Source organism: Vicugna pacos, chromosome 1 (genome assembly GCF_048564905.1).
Source record: "Vicugna pacos chromosome 1, VicPac4, whole genome shotgun sequence".
Taxonomy (NCBI): Eukaryota; Metazoa; Chordata; class Mammalia; order Artiodactyla; family Camelidae; genus Vicugna; species Vicugna pacos.
In genome coordinates, this window is record NC_132987.1 from 45,814,701 (window position 1) to 45,832,278 (window position 17,578).

Genomic DNA, 17,578 nt, shown 5'->3' on the forward strand with positions numbered 1-17,578 from the left:
AGCTACACAAGCTGCCTTCAGCTGCATGGAGTTAAGGAGATCAGGGGACTACCCTGATCCATTCCTGGGTGGGGCCAAGAACTAGTACCCAGCTGATCACCATAAAGAAATTTCCTGGGGCTACAGACTTTAGGTCTGGGATGAGAGTTGGGAAACTTCTGGAAATACTTGCCTGAGAGATTCAGGTCATCAGCTAAGCTTGAGAATGATTTCTCAGGCTTCAGGAGGCCTGGCCCCAGGCTAATTTTTGAAACAGGAATTCAAGCGAAAGTTTCTTAGACTGACTGAGAATCAGGTAGGCTAACAGTCTGTCACTGGCCCAGTCAAAGCTGGATCCTTGTGGTGTTGGGAGCTTTGTGTCTATTTAGAGAAGTTTGGGTTAATGCTGTAAGGAGAGGAAGCCCCCTCCCCCAACCTCCTAGGGTTTCTTCTAGTTACATGCTGATGAAGCCATTGTTACTTACGCGGTCGCTCGAAAAATTATATTCCTGTTGAGGAAACAGTACTCTTAGCTCAGTAATAACTGGTGTCAAAGGAAAAGTTTTTTGTTCGTTTTAAAAAAATAAATGCTTTGTTTATTTTTATCCTTAAATATATGTATTTTTTGAAAAAGGTTTAAGCCCAAATGGAACATTTTTATTATATTGCTCCAGTATAAAAAATCAGCTTGGTGATGATCAAATGCTCGTGCTAAACTTTGTCTTTCTACAGCAGTAAGTAGTTTCAACCTTTAGCTACCTCAGTCACCTGGAGGGCTGATTAAAACACTTATTGGGCTTCGGTCTCAGAGTTTGACTCAGAAGGGGGTGGCTGTAGCAGTTTCATTTCTGGTGATACTCAGGTGAGCTCAGGTCAGGCTGATGTTACTGGTCCCAAAGTGTTACTTTGAGAGCCACTCTCCTAGAGGGTAGAGTGAGAACAGAGGCAGTAATAATTGTCATTAGTGTTTATCAAACTTAGTAAATTTAGTAGTTAATTTTTGTGAGAGTATTGCCCAAAGGATGAAAACTCCACATACAATTATTATGTATATTAAAATGCTAATTTGGTAATACACCATTATAAAAGAGGACCGTGTTTTCTAATCCTAATAAAGTAAAAACAGGGACCGAGTAATACAGTCATTAAGCAGTAAGAGTACATGCTGATTTGACATATTAGATACTGTTAACCCATTCTGGCCTTTCTAAAGAAAGACATTTCACTGTGATTTCTTTGGAAGAAGTTAGTGATACCTGTAGACCATATTTTGGTTATCCATACTAGAATCTATATGCATGTATTTAAAAGGTTTTTCTTTTTACTGGAAGGAAAATAGATTCTATAACAAATTTAGGAATTTGTAGTTTTCCTAAAACACTACTTTTTACCATCAAAATTAGAGTTTAAAAGCTAAATGGTGAAAAGTTGTGTGTTTTGAATGATTGCATTCACAGGTATCATTTGAGATTGTCCAAAAGTAGCTTTGGTCTTGCACAAAAAATTAGAGTACTTTTAAAATTCTATTTTTTTCTTAATCTGGGATAAATAATTTTTACTGGCTATAAAGACAATATTATAATTCTTGAATATTTCATTGTAGCCAAACTTAATAAATATCTTATCTTTACATTGTTATGACACTTAATACTTCTGACCTCTTAGCAGTTCGTGATAGACTCAGCTATTCTTTTAAATATAAATTCTAAATATGTATTTTTTTACATATAAAAAATAATATGTAAATCAAACAGGATAAAGGGCTGTTTACTAGCACAGACATGAAAAGGTTAACAACTCTTATTTGCCTCTGGACTGATGTTTAGTAACATGGGTTTATATTACTTGGTTCTTAAATGATAAATGAAGGGGTGAACTATCACTGGGAAGTCTCAAAATACTTTTTCATTTATTTTATTCATTAATGCCAAAAATTCAACAGCAGTATCTATTAGGTAATCTTCTAAATGCAAAATCTAGATCTTTTAAACAACATAAATAATACTTTTTTTATTGTTATCTTTATGCCAGGTTTACTTATTGATTTCATATCCAAATAATTACAAAATACTGTGGAACAGAAAGAAGCAAAACAAAGTGGCAATAAAATGTTGCTTAAGAAATTGATTTATTTGCTGAAATGTTTCTTGACTGCCTTTAAGCTTAATAACACAGGGTGATCACATTTAATGGTTGGAGTTTAAACCCTGCAAAGGTAGAGGGCAGTGATTAGAGTCTGTACATTTGCAGTTGAGGGATGGATCTTGATTAACTCCATGCAGAATTTTATTTTAACCTTATGTAACATGTGGTTTTAACCTGACCAGCAATGTTGCTTTTAATTCTTAGTCCCTACAGAAAAACTAAGGGAGTGATGGAAGGATACCTTTGGCTATCTGTAGCCCAAATAAGTGAAATGTTAGACAACAGCCATATGGTCTAAAACTATTTAGCTTTATTTTTATTTACTCAAAGCCAACTCTGCCACATCTTCCAGAGGGATAAGTGCACACTGGGGAATATTTTGCTGAGAGAACATTGCTATCTAAGAGCCTTAGAGCACTTGACCTTCATTTGGCATCTACAGTCTGTTCCTATAACTTTCTTGGTATCACCATCTTGCTTTTGTGTTATTGCTTCAAAACGTTTTGTGTTTTTTTGGGGGGGGGGCAGCAAAATTCTCTTAATAAAGCTTTAAGTGGTTCCATTTTCTGTCTGAACTTAAGGAATGCTTATCTCAAAGGATGAAAATGGAGAAACCCAATGGCTTTGTCTGTGAAGTGATTTCACCAGCTTTCATTAAATAGTTCTTGGCCAGCTGAGGAAAAGTGAATCCAGTGGTGCCGGTGAGATCTTGCAGCCCAGTGGATTTTAGAGGAATGATTTGGTGCTTCCCTTAGCAGCCTTTTCTCTAGCTGTCTATCCTCGTCTTAGTGGGACCTTGTCTAGTCTGATACTCAAACCACCAAACTGAACTATAGGCCAGGATGGACCAAGGCTTGTCACCACTTGAGCTAAAAACCTGAACACCACCGAGATTCTCCAACTCTCTTTTCTGTTCATCTGAACAATGGCTTTATTTTCTCTTTGTACATATTAGATATGTATATAGTCAGTGGAAAACAGACTTGCTGAGAGTGGCTGAGTTTTTATATGGGAAGGAGTCCACTGACAAATAATTGAGCCAGCAAGATAATTCCAGGAGTAGCAGAGGTTTTCCTAAATTCCCTTCTCTTACCCATGCAGATTTCCACCCCTTATTTTGTTTTGTTAATTGAAGTATAGTCAGTTTACAATGTTTTGTCAATTTCTGGTGTACAGTAAGTTTCAGTTATACATATACATGCATGTATTCCTTTCCATATTCTTTTTCATTATACGTTACTATAAGGTATAGAATACAGTTCCCTATGCTATACAGATGAAACTTTTATATCTGTTTTGTATATAGTAGTTAGTATCTGCAAATCTCCCTCCCAGTTTACCCCTTCCCACCCCCTTTCCCCTGGGAACCATAAGTTTGTTTCCTATATTTGTGAGTCTCTGTTTGACTCACAAATTAAGTTAATTTGTGCCTCTTTTTTTTTTTTTTTAGATTCCACATATGAGTGATATATGGTATTTTTCTTTCTCTTTCTGGCTTACTTCAGAATGACAAACTACCCTAAGATTAAGACTTTCCCACAAGCTTGAGGTGTAGCGCAGTTGAGGCCTTAATCCCAGGATGCTGAGGGTTCATGTATTATATCGTCTCCGGGTGGCACAGTCTTATCATTGGATAAAAAACTGACGTATAAATTCAGTTCTCACCTCTGATATTTACCGGAGTGCTATTAAGTACAGTTATTTACATATTACAATGGCTCACGAGGCTCTGCATGATCACAAACTCACAGATGCATGGGTGTGCAGTGGTGAGAGTCCATACCCTTTCTGACCTCATCTGGGAGTCTTTCACTTCTTGCTGACCTTGCACAGAACAGGTGTGCTGTCACTTCCTAGGCTTTGCCCACGCTGTCCTTTCTCTAGAGATGCTTTCTCCTAGATATCTGTGTGGTCTGTTCTCTCATATCCTTGAAGCCTTCCCTGGCAACTATATTAAAAATTGTACAGCCCCTCACATTATACACTCTCCCTATTCACTGTTCCTATTTCTCATTTCTTTAGTACTTATCATCAGTGTAAACTATATTTTCCTGCTCCATTTTGTCTACTAGAAATTAGTCCTTTGGAGTTGAGAAAATTTGGGCTGTTTTGTTTTATGATGTATTCCTAGTACTTAGAAAGGAAGGTTCTCATGAAATAGAGGTTGAACAAACAAATGACATCAACCATTTGGGAATGAATGAATGACATCTATTTGGAAAGGATATTGATGGTATAAATTAAGTGTGTGTAAATTAGAAAAGAGCAGATTTCTATTGCAGTTTATTGCAAACAGTTGAAAGTTATTTGCTTTTTTCCAGGATTAGAAAATATATCTGTACTATGAGAGTAGCTCACCAGAATAAAAGTAGCCAAAACTCTTATTTTTCAGTTTTAGGGTGCAAATACCGACTCAAAACATTTGTATTCTTATGGCAATGATATCTTACCCAATGAGATTTAAAATACACAACATTTACAGTAAGGAAACATAAAACTCACTTTGCACATATTCTCTGCCTTGCCCCCTCCCTCCCCTCCTCTTTTCTAGCTGTTTAACTTTCATCAGGTCCTGGATCTCTTAAGTTCTATGGAGATTAGGAATGCTACCTTCAGATTTCAAAAGGGCTGCTTTTTGTTGTTACTCATACAATATTAGTCATATACCTTAGATTTATTTCAATAAAAAGCATGCGAAATAAGCGAACACTATGTGTAATTACAAAATAAATCAATTGCATATCATCTCATAGAAGCACTGACTTATAAAGGTCATAATTTGGCATAAAGAAAGCTAAATTTTAAAATCCTATTTTATTTTTAGCCTAGGCTTAAAAACACAGCATTTGGTGAACTTAACACTTCGATATTGTGTTCAGCTTCACTGTTTACTATGTGAAATGAAACCATGACAACAACATTTGAAGAAATTTTTCCAGATTTTTCTGTTAATCAGTGTATGTGTATGCATGCATTTAAAAAACGCTCTTAAAAGAACATAAGAAGCATATTCCAAATAAAAACAACTTGCACGCGAGGAGAAAGCCTCTCCTGCCGTTAGAGCGGTGCAGTAAGCCGTTGCTGCCTGAGTGGTCTTTCTCATGTTAGACTCCAATACAGACTTCTGTCATCATCTTTGTCTGAGACCTGATAAAGCACAAAGAGTCTTAGTTTTAGGAAGCACTTACAGTGATACTTATTCATCACAGCTTAGGCACTAAGGAATGCCTGCCTTTTCCTGCCTTACTGAAATCATATTAAGTGGCATGTGTATCAGAAAACAGAAGCATGATAAAATAAGTCACTTAGATGGTGGCAGTTAAGTCAATTTAGATCTAAATTTCCAAATTTCTTTTGTTGACATGTGAAACTCTAATTTTGCTAATAGAATAGTAGACTTCTTTTGAAGAAAAGCTTATTTCTGTTTTATATAAGGTATTAATTTCGTCAATTATTTCATGGGAAAATTTATAAAAATGTTTTTTTAATGGTTAAAAGCTTTAAAAAAAAAGTTATCCCAATACCATATATCAAATGATAACTTTTAAAAGATTTTTTTTTACATTTTATATTGATTCATAATCATTTTACAGTGTTGTGTCAAATTCCAGTGTTCAGTACAATTTTTCAGTCATTCATGGACATATACACACTCATTGTCACATTTTTTTCTCTGTGATTTATCATAACATTTTGTGTATATTTCCCTGTGCTATACAGTGTAATCTTGTTTATCTATTCTACAATTTTGAAACCCCATTAAAAGATTTATCATGAATTATGTATTTAAGTTTAGTTTTTAATTTTGTTGGTAATTTGGGAGTTTTTTTGTTGATAGTCTTTTTTTTTTTTTTTTTTTGGTGGAGGGAGGGGTAACTTTAACTTCCTCCTTTCCAAGAACTCATCTACATTTTGCGAGGAAAAAGCTGATATTCTAAATAGTATAATGTTCACTTGAAACTCCTTTACTATTTCTCACTTAAGCAAAAGCAAGTGATTATAACAAGTACATTTTAATAAATAAGACCAAATTACACTATTTCATTCATTCTTTAACTCACTGAATTTAAGTGCTTATTAAATGCAAGTTCAATTTAGAAATATTTGTGTGGCGTTTCAGTAATTTTTAGGAAAAAAATTAACTTGTTTATACATTTAATTTTTTCCCAAAATCTTATCAAGAGGACAGGACTTGAGAAAAGTATAGTATTAGTTAGGGAAATCCAACTTTAGCTATGTATCACATGCATTTGGAAATTAAAAAACTGAAGAATACAAAGTACTAGGAGTTCATAAAATAATGTGTGTGTATATATATACATGCACACGTATTGTGGGTTGTGTCCCCTGTCAAAAAATATATTGAAATCCTAACCTGTGCATGTGACCTTACTTGGAAATAAGATCTATGTGATGTGGTCAAGTTAAAATGAGGTCGTGCTAGATTAGAGTAGAGCCAAAGTCCAATGACTGGTGTCCTTATAAGAAGCCATGTAAAGATACAGAATGTGATGATGTCTCATCACGTGTGACATGTAAGAGAATGCCATGTGATAATGGAAACAGACATTGGAGTAGTGGTTCTTCAGGCCAAGAAAAGTCAGGGATTTCTGTCCCTCAGCGGAAGCCAGGAGAGCGGCATAGAACAAATTGTCACTCAGATCCCTCAGAAGGAACTAACCCTGCCAACACCTTGATTTTGGACTTCTTGCCTCCAGAAGTGTGAGAGAATAAATTATATTGTTGACCCAGTTTGTGGGAATTTGTAATGGCAGCCTTAAGAAGTTAGTGCAGTGACTCTTTGTAAACAAAACACCTTTATGATCAGCTAAAGACCTCATTAAATTGATACTGAAAATCACAAAAGATACAAACACATGCCTCTCATTTCAGAAAATTTACCTGTAAATAAGTTTATAAACTTAAGAGCTCCCACCCGTCTCCTCTAACCCACCCCCACCTCTCACCCCCACCCAATGAAACATGATTAGGTACTGCTTGCTGCGTAGAACTGGAAACCAAAATAACAGTAAATTCAACAGAATAGAAATTTCACTACTAAAGAAGTCCAGAGGTAGGCAGGAAGGCAAGGGTTAGTGTGATGCTCCATCTGTCTTGCCCCATGGTCTGTCTCACATGGCTTCCACTCAAGGTCAAGATCCTTACTTGGACTCCAGTCAGTACATGTACACTTGTCAGTTGGAAGAAAGGAGATGAAGGTCACATCCCCTCCCTTTAAGGATACTTCTCAGAAGCCATCCATTACACTTCTTTTCCTATTCCATAAGCCAGGTGATAGTCACATGGTCGCAGTTTGTGGCAAGGTAGGCTGGTAGCATTTTTTCTCAGGAGTAACCTGCCTAACTTAAAATGAGGGGTTTTAATACTAACAAGGAAGAGGAAAATGCATAGGGGGACAACCAACAGTTTCTGCCATACCCCACTACACAAAAATGAAACAGATCTTTTGTAGCACAAACTTCGATGAAAAGAATTGGTTTTCACGTTATGAGGTAGCAGTTGAAATCAAAGTAAGCCACAAAGTGAAACGACTACCCACAACCAGAACTCTCAATTCTAAAAGTATCTCCAGGATCTTTGTACTTCTCTGTCTCTGCTGATGACATTTCCCCCGTAGAATTCTGTAATAGCGTCCTCCTGAATAGTTGCCCTGCCTCTCTACTCTTGCACCTTGCGAGGTATCTTCTCCCTTGATTTTCAGTATTATAAGTATGTCTGAGATGTTAAGCCTGTCTTACAAAGTCCTGTGTGAGCTTCTTACCTTCCATCTTCCTGCTCCACCCTCTTCATTGTGTTCCCTATGCTTCAGTCATCCTAGACTCTCCTGTTCTTCATTGTTCACTAGTCTCTTAAATTTTCATCCCTGTTGCCCTTTTCCCACTTCCTGATTATTTACATCTGTCATCTCTACCCAGACAACTCCTCCTCACTCCTTAAACCTCAGCTTAAAATTTGCGTTCTTAGAGAGTCCTTCCTGAGCTCATTTTTATCAGCTCAGTAAGCTCCCTGAGCATTCTCCCTTGCTCTGTTTTTACAACTACCAATCTCATTTAGAACTTTAGTTTCCTACCTGTCTTCTCCACTAGAGAAGGACATCTTTTGTTCACTCCTTTATCTCCAGTGCCTAATGTAGGCCTGGGATATATTTTAGTAAGAGCTCACTAATCATTTACTAATTGAAAATATTCTTCAATTTTATAAGAGCTACTCAGAAATTAATATCCATAACATTTTAGTAAATATTCTTTATATTAATTCATTATTGTGCATTGTTTTTCTAGACTCTAGCATGATTTAGAGCTATGGTGGTATTTTATGACTACTTTCTCAATAGAATTATACAAAATTTTAAAAAAATATTAATTCACAGTAATTACTTCTTCTCTATGGTAGGCTTGGTGCTTGGAGCTAGATGTACACTAGTGAATAAACAAGCTTGATCTCACCCTCATAGAACTTTCATCCCTGGATAAACTATATATCTAACAAAATAAGGATTTTTAATAATAGAATATAGTATATCCATGTAGTAGAATATTCTGTGACCCATTAAAATAATGTGGCAGAAACATGTCTTTTGACCTGGAAAGATACATTGCTAAGTGGAAAAAAATCAAGTTACAAAACAATATTCTTTACAAGGTTTTAGTTTTGTATAAGAATTTACTTTGTATGAATTAAGTCCACAAAACCAAAAGTGGTTTTCTGACATATTATTAAAAATGGTTATCTTTGAGGTTTCTTTTGTCTTCCTGAAATGTGCATATTTTTAAAAAGCATATATAGAGATTAAAGAAATTAAATAAGAGTAGAATTTTTCTTTGGCTATATTAGGCTCTTATTTTTCAATAATTAAATGCTACCTCTGGGCTGGAAAAGTCAAGTCGCTATTTTGTATGAATTGTCATGTGACTCATGATGCAGTTGTTTGCTGCATAGTGTTTTAGTTGAAGAATCATAACTATTTACCCCATAGAATGGATGTGGCAGAAATAAAAATTTAACTGAATGATTTTTAATAACTTAATTTACATACTCACGTAACTTACACCCTGTATTGTATAGCACTGATTTCTAACAAGGTGGGGTTGAACTAAGTAAAATAGCCAGCCACTAAGTTCCTATTGTGTTGTAAGCATCAGACCAAATACTTAATGTATTCTGTTGCTAATTCTCACTACCATCCTGCAAGGTGGATGCACGTAACTTGCCCAAGCTTACTAACTAAGTGACAGACAAGGGATTTGAATCTGTCCAACCAATTCTGGCACAGCGTGGATGTCAGCAGGAAGAGCGGAAGGTCATGCAATTCTGTGCATACAAGAAATCCTCCTTCCTAGAACCTTATTATATTGACAGCATGTCCTAGTTTATCCTCCAAAGTTCTCAGGAGTCGGCAGGCCTATTTTTATATGATTGGTAATATTTTCTTGAAAATACTCTCACCTAAATAAAATGATTTCAAACCCCTGAATGAAGACTCAAACTAAGAGCAGGTATATAACAGTCTCTCCCCAGAATAATTTTCTTTTTTAACATTCTTTTTTTCCCACCTTGGGTAATGTCCAGTTATTAAATATTTCCAATTGCTATTGTTTTTTGACACTACAGTGGTTTTCTACTTTATTCTCTGCTTCCAAGTGAAAAAAAAAAAAGGAAGAAAGAAATCAGGTTACCTTATTTGCCAGCCCGTTCTGTCTTTGGGCAGTTTTTGAGACCCATGTGCATTCCTTAGCTTTCATGGCTTTTACTACTGCCCGGTAAAGCCCCTGAAGTTCATTACTGCTGGAAATCAGAGTGGCAAGTATATGAAAGGTGGTCCTGCAACACCATCCCTCACTTGTTTAGGGTCTCATAAAACCTGTCAAAAATGATACCAGCATCCGGAGTAGTCATGCCACCTTCTGGATAAGAGGTCTCTGTGCTTATGTTCAAAATTATCAATCATTCTAAATACTGGCTCAAGCTTGTCTTTTAGTAGCAGTATTTCCATTTGCAGTAAAGATGTACGGGGAGGACTCCTCCACGTTCACAGCTCTTAGATCACTGTCAAAATTAGTATATAAAGCATCCATCAAATGCACACACAAGGTGAACTGGGCATGCCTTTTACAAAGTCTAGTATATTTGTGATTTGACTGGGCTTGTTCAGACACCTTTAGCATCAGGCACATTGACAGGTACCAGGTCGCTTTTCATAAACAAAATGCAGAAGGTAACAGGATGTGGCCTAAGAATTTTGTTAGTGTACCTGTCCAGAGGTTTAAGTTCTTAATTTCTGAATTGTACTAGTTATAAATGGTTATAAATGGGCAGAAATACTCATTCTGTTTTCTGGCTTGGTCGACATAACAGGCTGTTCATAAATGGGTAGGAAGGGTTACTTATTGGTTGATGACGTATTGAAAATGGAGAGTTTAAGTAAGCTTAATTCTGGTTACCTCCAGCTCATTAAGTACACACATACTTTTAATCATTATAAAAGTAATTTATCAACTGGGGTATGTTTTTAGTGCCATATATATCATGGCATTCAACTTATTAAGAGTGACAGGTGTCACACTTCTGTGTGGTCTTCTTCTTTGCCCATGAGAGAACTAACTTCTCACATTGAAGAGCCACGACACTCCAAAAGAACGTGATGCATGGACACAGCACCCCCAGGCAGGTCACATAGCCATGTTTTATACCCCTCAGTTGAGCTGGCCTTACGTAGCAGAATGGCAGCAGAAAGGCTGGCCACTGAAACTGGAATCTTCATGGAGGTTTCTCTCTTTTGACAAGTGTTCACACCAAAGCATTTAGCATCTTTCTGCCTATTTATCTTCTAGAAGGAGACAGTCTCCTGATTTCCTCCCTATTTGGTGAAATACCATAGTGACTTAATGAACCACCATACTCTCAATCATTGCTGATGATTACTGTGTGGCATAATCTTACATCACTTCTGCTGCTCGTGTGATTCATATCTTTAATATTCACAGAAATTCTGTGGCCTGCACTGCTGTTTATTAAACTGCATCACACTGCCTCTCAAGGATGTTCATGTAAGACAGCCCCACAGGTCATCTTTGTCCCGTTTACAGCACTCAGGGTGGCATCTGCCTTGCATGGGGTACATGTTCAGTGTGATGAATGAATGACTGAGACAATTAGGATCAAGGGAGAAAATAATTGAGAAAACAATTCCATGTACTCATTTTTACTTATTTTTATTGTCAACAACTGTGTGTTCATCTCCTTACTCATAGTGCAACTACAGCAGATACAAAGTGCTTTTCGGTTTCATTGCTCATAAGCTTCAGCTAGACATGGCTTTGGCAGATTCTCATCCGTAATATGATCCAGGACATTGAACATGCACTTATCCTTGTTCCCTGGAAACTAATTGAATCATTAAGTTATAACCATTAGAAAACTGACCAAATGGTATGAACTTAAGTTATGAGCTTACCAATGATCTCATTTCACTTCAGTTACCATTTTCAGCTCCTTCTCTCCTTCCGTTTCCCCTCTGGAACTATGTGAAGCAGTTGCAGAGCAGAACTACAGCCTACTTAAAAATAACAGTAATCTGGGCTCCTGAATCTATGGTTAAAAGGCGGTAGAGTCCATTCTGCAGCATAAAATATTACTAAGTTATTTTCAATTTGTTGGTGGTTTTGATTAGTTGCTTCCAAAATTTACATGCCTGGTAAACTTCCTCAGTGTTAGCCCGAGATATCTATAGGTAGAAGCTTTAAGTGTACACCACTGGGGGGGAAAAATGGGAGCTTGTTTTTCAGTCCAGTAAATATGTGACCTCTGTGAGAGCAGGGACCAGATCTCTCCTGTTTCTTGACTGAATCCCAGACCCCATCACAGTACATTGCATGTCATTAGCACTCAGTGCACCTAGATGAGTGAGTGGATGAATGAATGAATGTTGGAAATTCGTAAACCCTGTTGGGTTTACGTACGCACAGCATTTAGCATTCAGGGACCTCTTCTTGCCATAGGGCCTGGCATTAATATTACCTGATTTCCAAAGTTTTGATTATAGTACTCTAGTAATATGTGAAGGGTTGGTAGGTCTTGGTACTTGCTGGTTTCAAGGAAAAGCCAGAAGTTACTTTTCAACTGTTGAACACTAATATTACTGTTTACAATAAGATTTGTGAAGGATTTTCTTAACATGAAAAAATGCTTACTCTTGACATCTCTGTTTCAAACGGGTCTATCTTCAGTTCTTTAATCACAGAACTACATGTAATGGCATTTAATTATACTTAAAAATAAGTCATTCTCTAGGTTGACTTATTCTCTTCTAGTTCTTCTTTTTCTTGATAGACCTGATTTTGTCTGTGGCATGACCATTCGAATCATCTCTAGGCTGAAAACCTCAGATTTCTGGTACCTCTGGAACCATCATTGTCTAGGCAATTAAGTTTGTTCGTGACATAGTGCAGTAGTGTCCTAACTGGCCTTCCTTATTTTAAGTTTATCTCTAGCAGTATACATTCCATGTGTAACTGCTGGGGTGTTATCTCAAAATACCACTTGGATGCTGTCACAGTTCACAGGCCTCCAAAGACTCTCCAGTCCCTTCAGAGTGAAGAGCCAAACTCCGGCATTTATAATCCATTATAATAGGCCCAGGTTCCTCTTCCCTGTTTCTCACATCGCCTCTGCCTCTGGCCAGGGCTGCCTACCCTCTGCAAAGATGTTAGCACTTCTAGGCCATGTGGTTTGCAAAATCAGATTCAGTTGTATATTGCCTTTTTTTCTTTTGGGGGGAAAAGCAGTATCATTTTCAAAATATTACAGAGCATAAAACTGGACACACTTTTCTTGATTGGTGGGAATAAACAGAAAAGCAGGATACAGACTTTCCTATGATTTTGTAATAACTGATGAGAGGATAGTGTACCAGAATCTCTAGCAAGTGAAAGAAATTTATTATCAAAAGGTGAGAGAGAGTTGGAAAGCAGTTGCTGCTCACTGGGCATGCCCAGTCTAGCCATTTATCCCTTCATCCGTGCTTTCCCCAAGTCTTCATCCATGAGACTGGAAACTCCTTAAGACCAAGCACCAAGTCTCTTTTGCTAAACACTGTGTTCCTAGGTGCCTGGTGCAGAGTATTTGTGTTTAATCAATACATGAACAAATTCTGAGAACTTAAGAAAATACACAGTACTCTGTATCTTGGGTACATAAAGGTAAGAAAGGGTACAGCTCTGATCCTCAAATCGCTCACAAGGTTTTAGGGACAACAAACATGGTAGGAATAGTTAAAAATCAGTGTGAGTGCTATCCATCAATGTTTTCCCCACCAAAGGGATGTGTATAGAATTCAGTGGTCTGTCTTCCCCTCAAGTGTTCCATACTGAATTTGCAGGCAAACAAAACTGCCTGGTCTTGTCCACCTAATCTTACTTTCATTTACAATCTTCAGAGTTCAGCCCTTCTTACCTTCAAAACTGCCTTCTGTGCCTTCTTGTGTGCTGCGCTGCTCTTTAATAGGTGTGGGGCATGGACAGGGTATATTTATTTTTCCATGTGTACACCTCATTTTTAAGATTAGGTTATAAATTCTTTGAAAGCAACAACTATTGGTCATGATTTGTTTGTACCTCCAGAGGCATGTGGAAGAGAACCTTGCTCATAGTAAGTATTTGATCATTGCTTTTTAATTGAGAGATTAAATGCAGTAAAAGCCAAAGATTTCAGAATGAGTGTTGTGTTTGAACATTTTGGATAATATAAGGGTACCAGTAAATACCTTATAACTATTAGTAGAATACTTCTGAATTTGGAAGGCTCCAGGTTCTAACAGAGAAATTTTAAGGACCTTAATAGTCTACTTGATCTCAGAGAATAGAGCATTGGACAATTATATGAAAAAATGGGTTCTGATTTTTGGCTCAGATAAGAAACCTACAGTGTAACATATGCTATGCCATTAATGTCTTTTCAAATGTGCGTCTCATCCAAGTCCATAACGTTTGGACAGTTAGACAGAATGGTGTAATTAAAGGTTATGAACGTTGCTGCTCCCTATTGCCATGGCTGGTTAACTCAGTTAGTTAAAGCACAGAGTTAATAAGGCCAGGGTCAAGAGAGGAATACCCTTTGCAGTCCACTTACCTCTCATCCTATTTCTTGCCAGAGACTAAACACCAAATCCTAGCCTGCCAACTCTTAAAGGCATGCTTTGGCTGAGGAAGATTGGCTGGGAATACATTGATGGATCAGCAGAAGTCAGTCTTACTTGGGGAAAGCAGCTCAGAGCACATACTCCACTAGCATCATCTTAAATGATCCATTTCTGCAACCACTCAAAATTTGTGGAGCGCCTACCTTGGGTCCAGCTCTCTACTAGACCCTGGAGATATAAGGATGAATGTGGCACTATATTTGCTCTGAAAGAGCTCTCAGAGTTATTTGTTTTAAGGACCTTGTCTTGGTCCTTTAGGGATGCTATACTAGAACACCGCAGTCCAGGTGGCTTATGAGCAGCAGGATTTATTCCTCACACTTGTAGAGGCTGAAAGTCTGAGGTCAGGGGGCTAGCCTGGTCGAGAGAGAGCCCGCTTCCAGGCTGAAGACTTCTCATGTGCTCACCTGGTGGAAGGGGCGAGGGAGCATTATCTCCTTGACAAAAGCACTGATCCTGTTCATGAAGGCTGTACTTCATGACCTGATCACCTCCCACAGACTACGTCATCACATTGGTCATTAGGATGTCAGCATATAAATTTTGGGGGGGACAAACATTCAGACCTACAGCAGATCTCAAATTTCCTAGAGTTGGTTGTTTTCACTGTGATAGGAAGTTTGTGAGAAATTTTTTTTTTTGGTTAATTGGTTAGACGATATTTAGACTTAAGCCCCCTTTTTTATCTGAAAGCTTTCTGATATGATCTTTTGACCTGACAAAATATTTTTCAAACCTAAATAAATAACACTTAACTCTAAAAATATCCTATATGATTTTTGTAAGTTTCCTGCAGCATTTGAAAAGGCTGACAATAATATGGTAAAGTTGCTACTATTTAGAAACAAGTAGAATATTTTAATACATGCCCACAAGTGGATCTTCTAAAAAGAATAATCAACAGGGTATTGTTTTGAATTCTTTCCATGTACAAGATGCCCATCTTGGTACTAGGGAGATAGCAGAATACAAATATTGAATATCAATATTAACTACTTGTATTTAATTTTTATAAATCATTATTAGATACAAATTAATAACTCATACAAATTATATTATTAAATACAAAAATTATTTTTCAACTTTAATAAGCATCCAAATCAGCACTTAAAGTTATATCTATTCAGAGTAAGTAATATGTATACAAAACATACAAGAGATTTTTAAATTTTCAAATATATTACACTTCCTTGGCTATAATAAATTACTTATATTCAAATTCAGGCCTCATTGTTTCTCAAAATTGTAAATAGCATTCATTGAATAAGAAAAAAGAAACTAGTGGAAAGGAAGAAAGTATGTCTATCATAATTTATATCATTTTTGTGATTGAGAAACTGATTTGGAGCTTTCTGTTAACCAGGAGAAAACAAGAAACATCGTTGGCTACAGAGCTTTCATTATCAGAAAGCAGAAAGCTAATCAAATTCTTAGTTTTCTCTGGCATAAGATTCTAGAAATACTTTAGACCTTATACAGAGATGCTGAATGACATATAGTCATTGTATGCTAAAATAAGTTTATAACAAATGTGTTCCTTGACATCAGTGATGAAAATGAAAAGTTTAATGTTAGAATGCAAGATAATGTGATTCAACAGGAGACCAAGATACTGTGGACAGAATATGACACTTTTTGGTATTACAACATCATTGAGGAACACAACTCAGATTTCTTAGATGTATTTGGATTCCATATCCTTTTTTATTATTTTTCCTAAATAAAATATCTGTTAGCCAGTTCATTGATAGGGGTAGGTAGTAAATTGTTAGGCATATAAGATTTACATTGTAAAGGTAACACAAAATTTGGGGATAAGACAATTATATGGGACTGGGAGAGAGCCAGGGGAAAGATTGTGATGTCAGAAAACACTTGCTTCTGCCACTTTGGGTTGTACTCACATAAACTACTGCATTCTTTGCTTTCAGTTTTTTCCCTGTAAAAACATGAGGCTAATAATACCACCCCTCTGTCATACAACTCTTTGAAGTTTAAGATAATAGGTATGCATGATTTTTGTAAACCACACACTACTTTATACAATATATATTATTTATAAATAGAAGTATTGAAAAAATTAAATATAAGTATATACATATATTTCTATAAAATTGTTAAATAGGATTAATCTGTATTAAAATTCTGACTGCTCAAGTAATCTATGATGACTGTCCATGTATGGTTATGGAAATCTTTGTAGAAAGCCAAAAGCTTAAGTAATAGAAAAATAGGGGGAAAGAAAAAAGACAACTAAATTAACTAAATGACACCAAAGAGTAGACTACTAAAATTCAAAACAGGCCAAGGTGGCTATTTTTTTTTTTAATAGAGTTTCAGTCAGTTTACAATGTTGTGTCAATTTCTGGAATAAAGCACAATTTTTCAGTCATACATGAATATACATATATTAATTTTCATATTTTTTCACTATGAGCTACTATAAGATATTGAATATATTTCCCTGTGCTATACAATATAAACTTGTTTATCTATTTTATATATACCTGTCAGTATCTGCAGATCTCAAACTCCCAGTTTATCCCTTCCCACCTCCCTCCCCTCTGGCAACCACAAGTCTGTGTTCTATGTCTGTGAGTCTGTTTCTGTTTTATATATAAGTTCATTCATCTTTTTTTTTCTTTGGATTCCACATATGAGTGATATCATATGGTATTTTTCTTTCTCTTTCTGGCTTAACTCATTTAGAATGACATTCTCCAGGACATCCATGTTGCTGCAGATGGCATTATGTTGTCATTTTTTATGGCTGAGTAGTATTCCATTGTATAAATATAACTTTATCTAGTCATCTGTAGAAGGACATTTAGGTTGTTTCCATGTCTTGGTTGTTGTAAATAGTGCTGCTATGAACATTGGGGTGCAGGTATCTTTTTGAAGTAGGGTTCCTTCTGAATATATGCCCAGGAGTGGGTCATATGGTAAGTCTATTTTTAGTCTTTTGAGGAATCTTCATACTGTTTTCCACAATGGCTGCACCAAACTGCATTCCCACCAACAGAGTAGGAGGGTCCCCTTTTCTCCACACCCTCTCTGGCATTTATTATTTGTGGACTTTTGAATCATGGCCATTCTGACTGGTGTGAGGTAATACCTCATTGTCAAGGTGGTTACTTTTTGTATAGTAACTCGAAATAGAAAAATACCTACCTCATAGATGAGTGATATCTTAAAGAAAAAATGCAAAATCATCATATTTCTTGATAGTAAATTTTA

General features: G+C 36.4%; 1 protein-coding gene across 5 annotated transcripts in view; it reads left to right on the forward strand.

The window, feature by feature from the left end:
* Window positions 1-17,578, forward strand: part of NAALADL2 (N-acetylated alpha-linked acidic dipeptidase like 2) — a 1,170,852-nt gene that overhangs the window by 464,273 nt on the left and 689,001 nt on the right. The gene's annotated exons all lie outside the window — the stretch shown is intronic.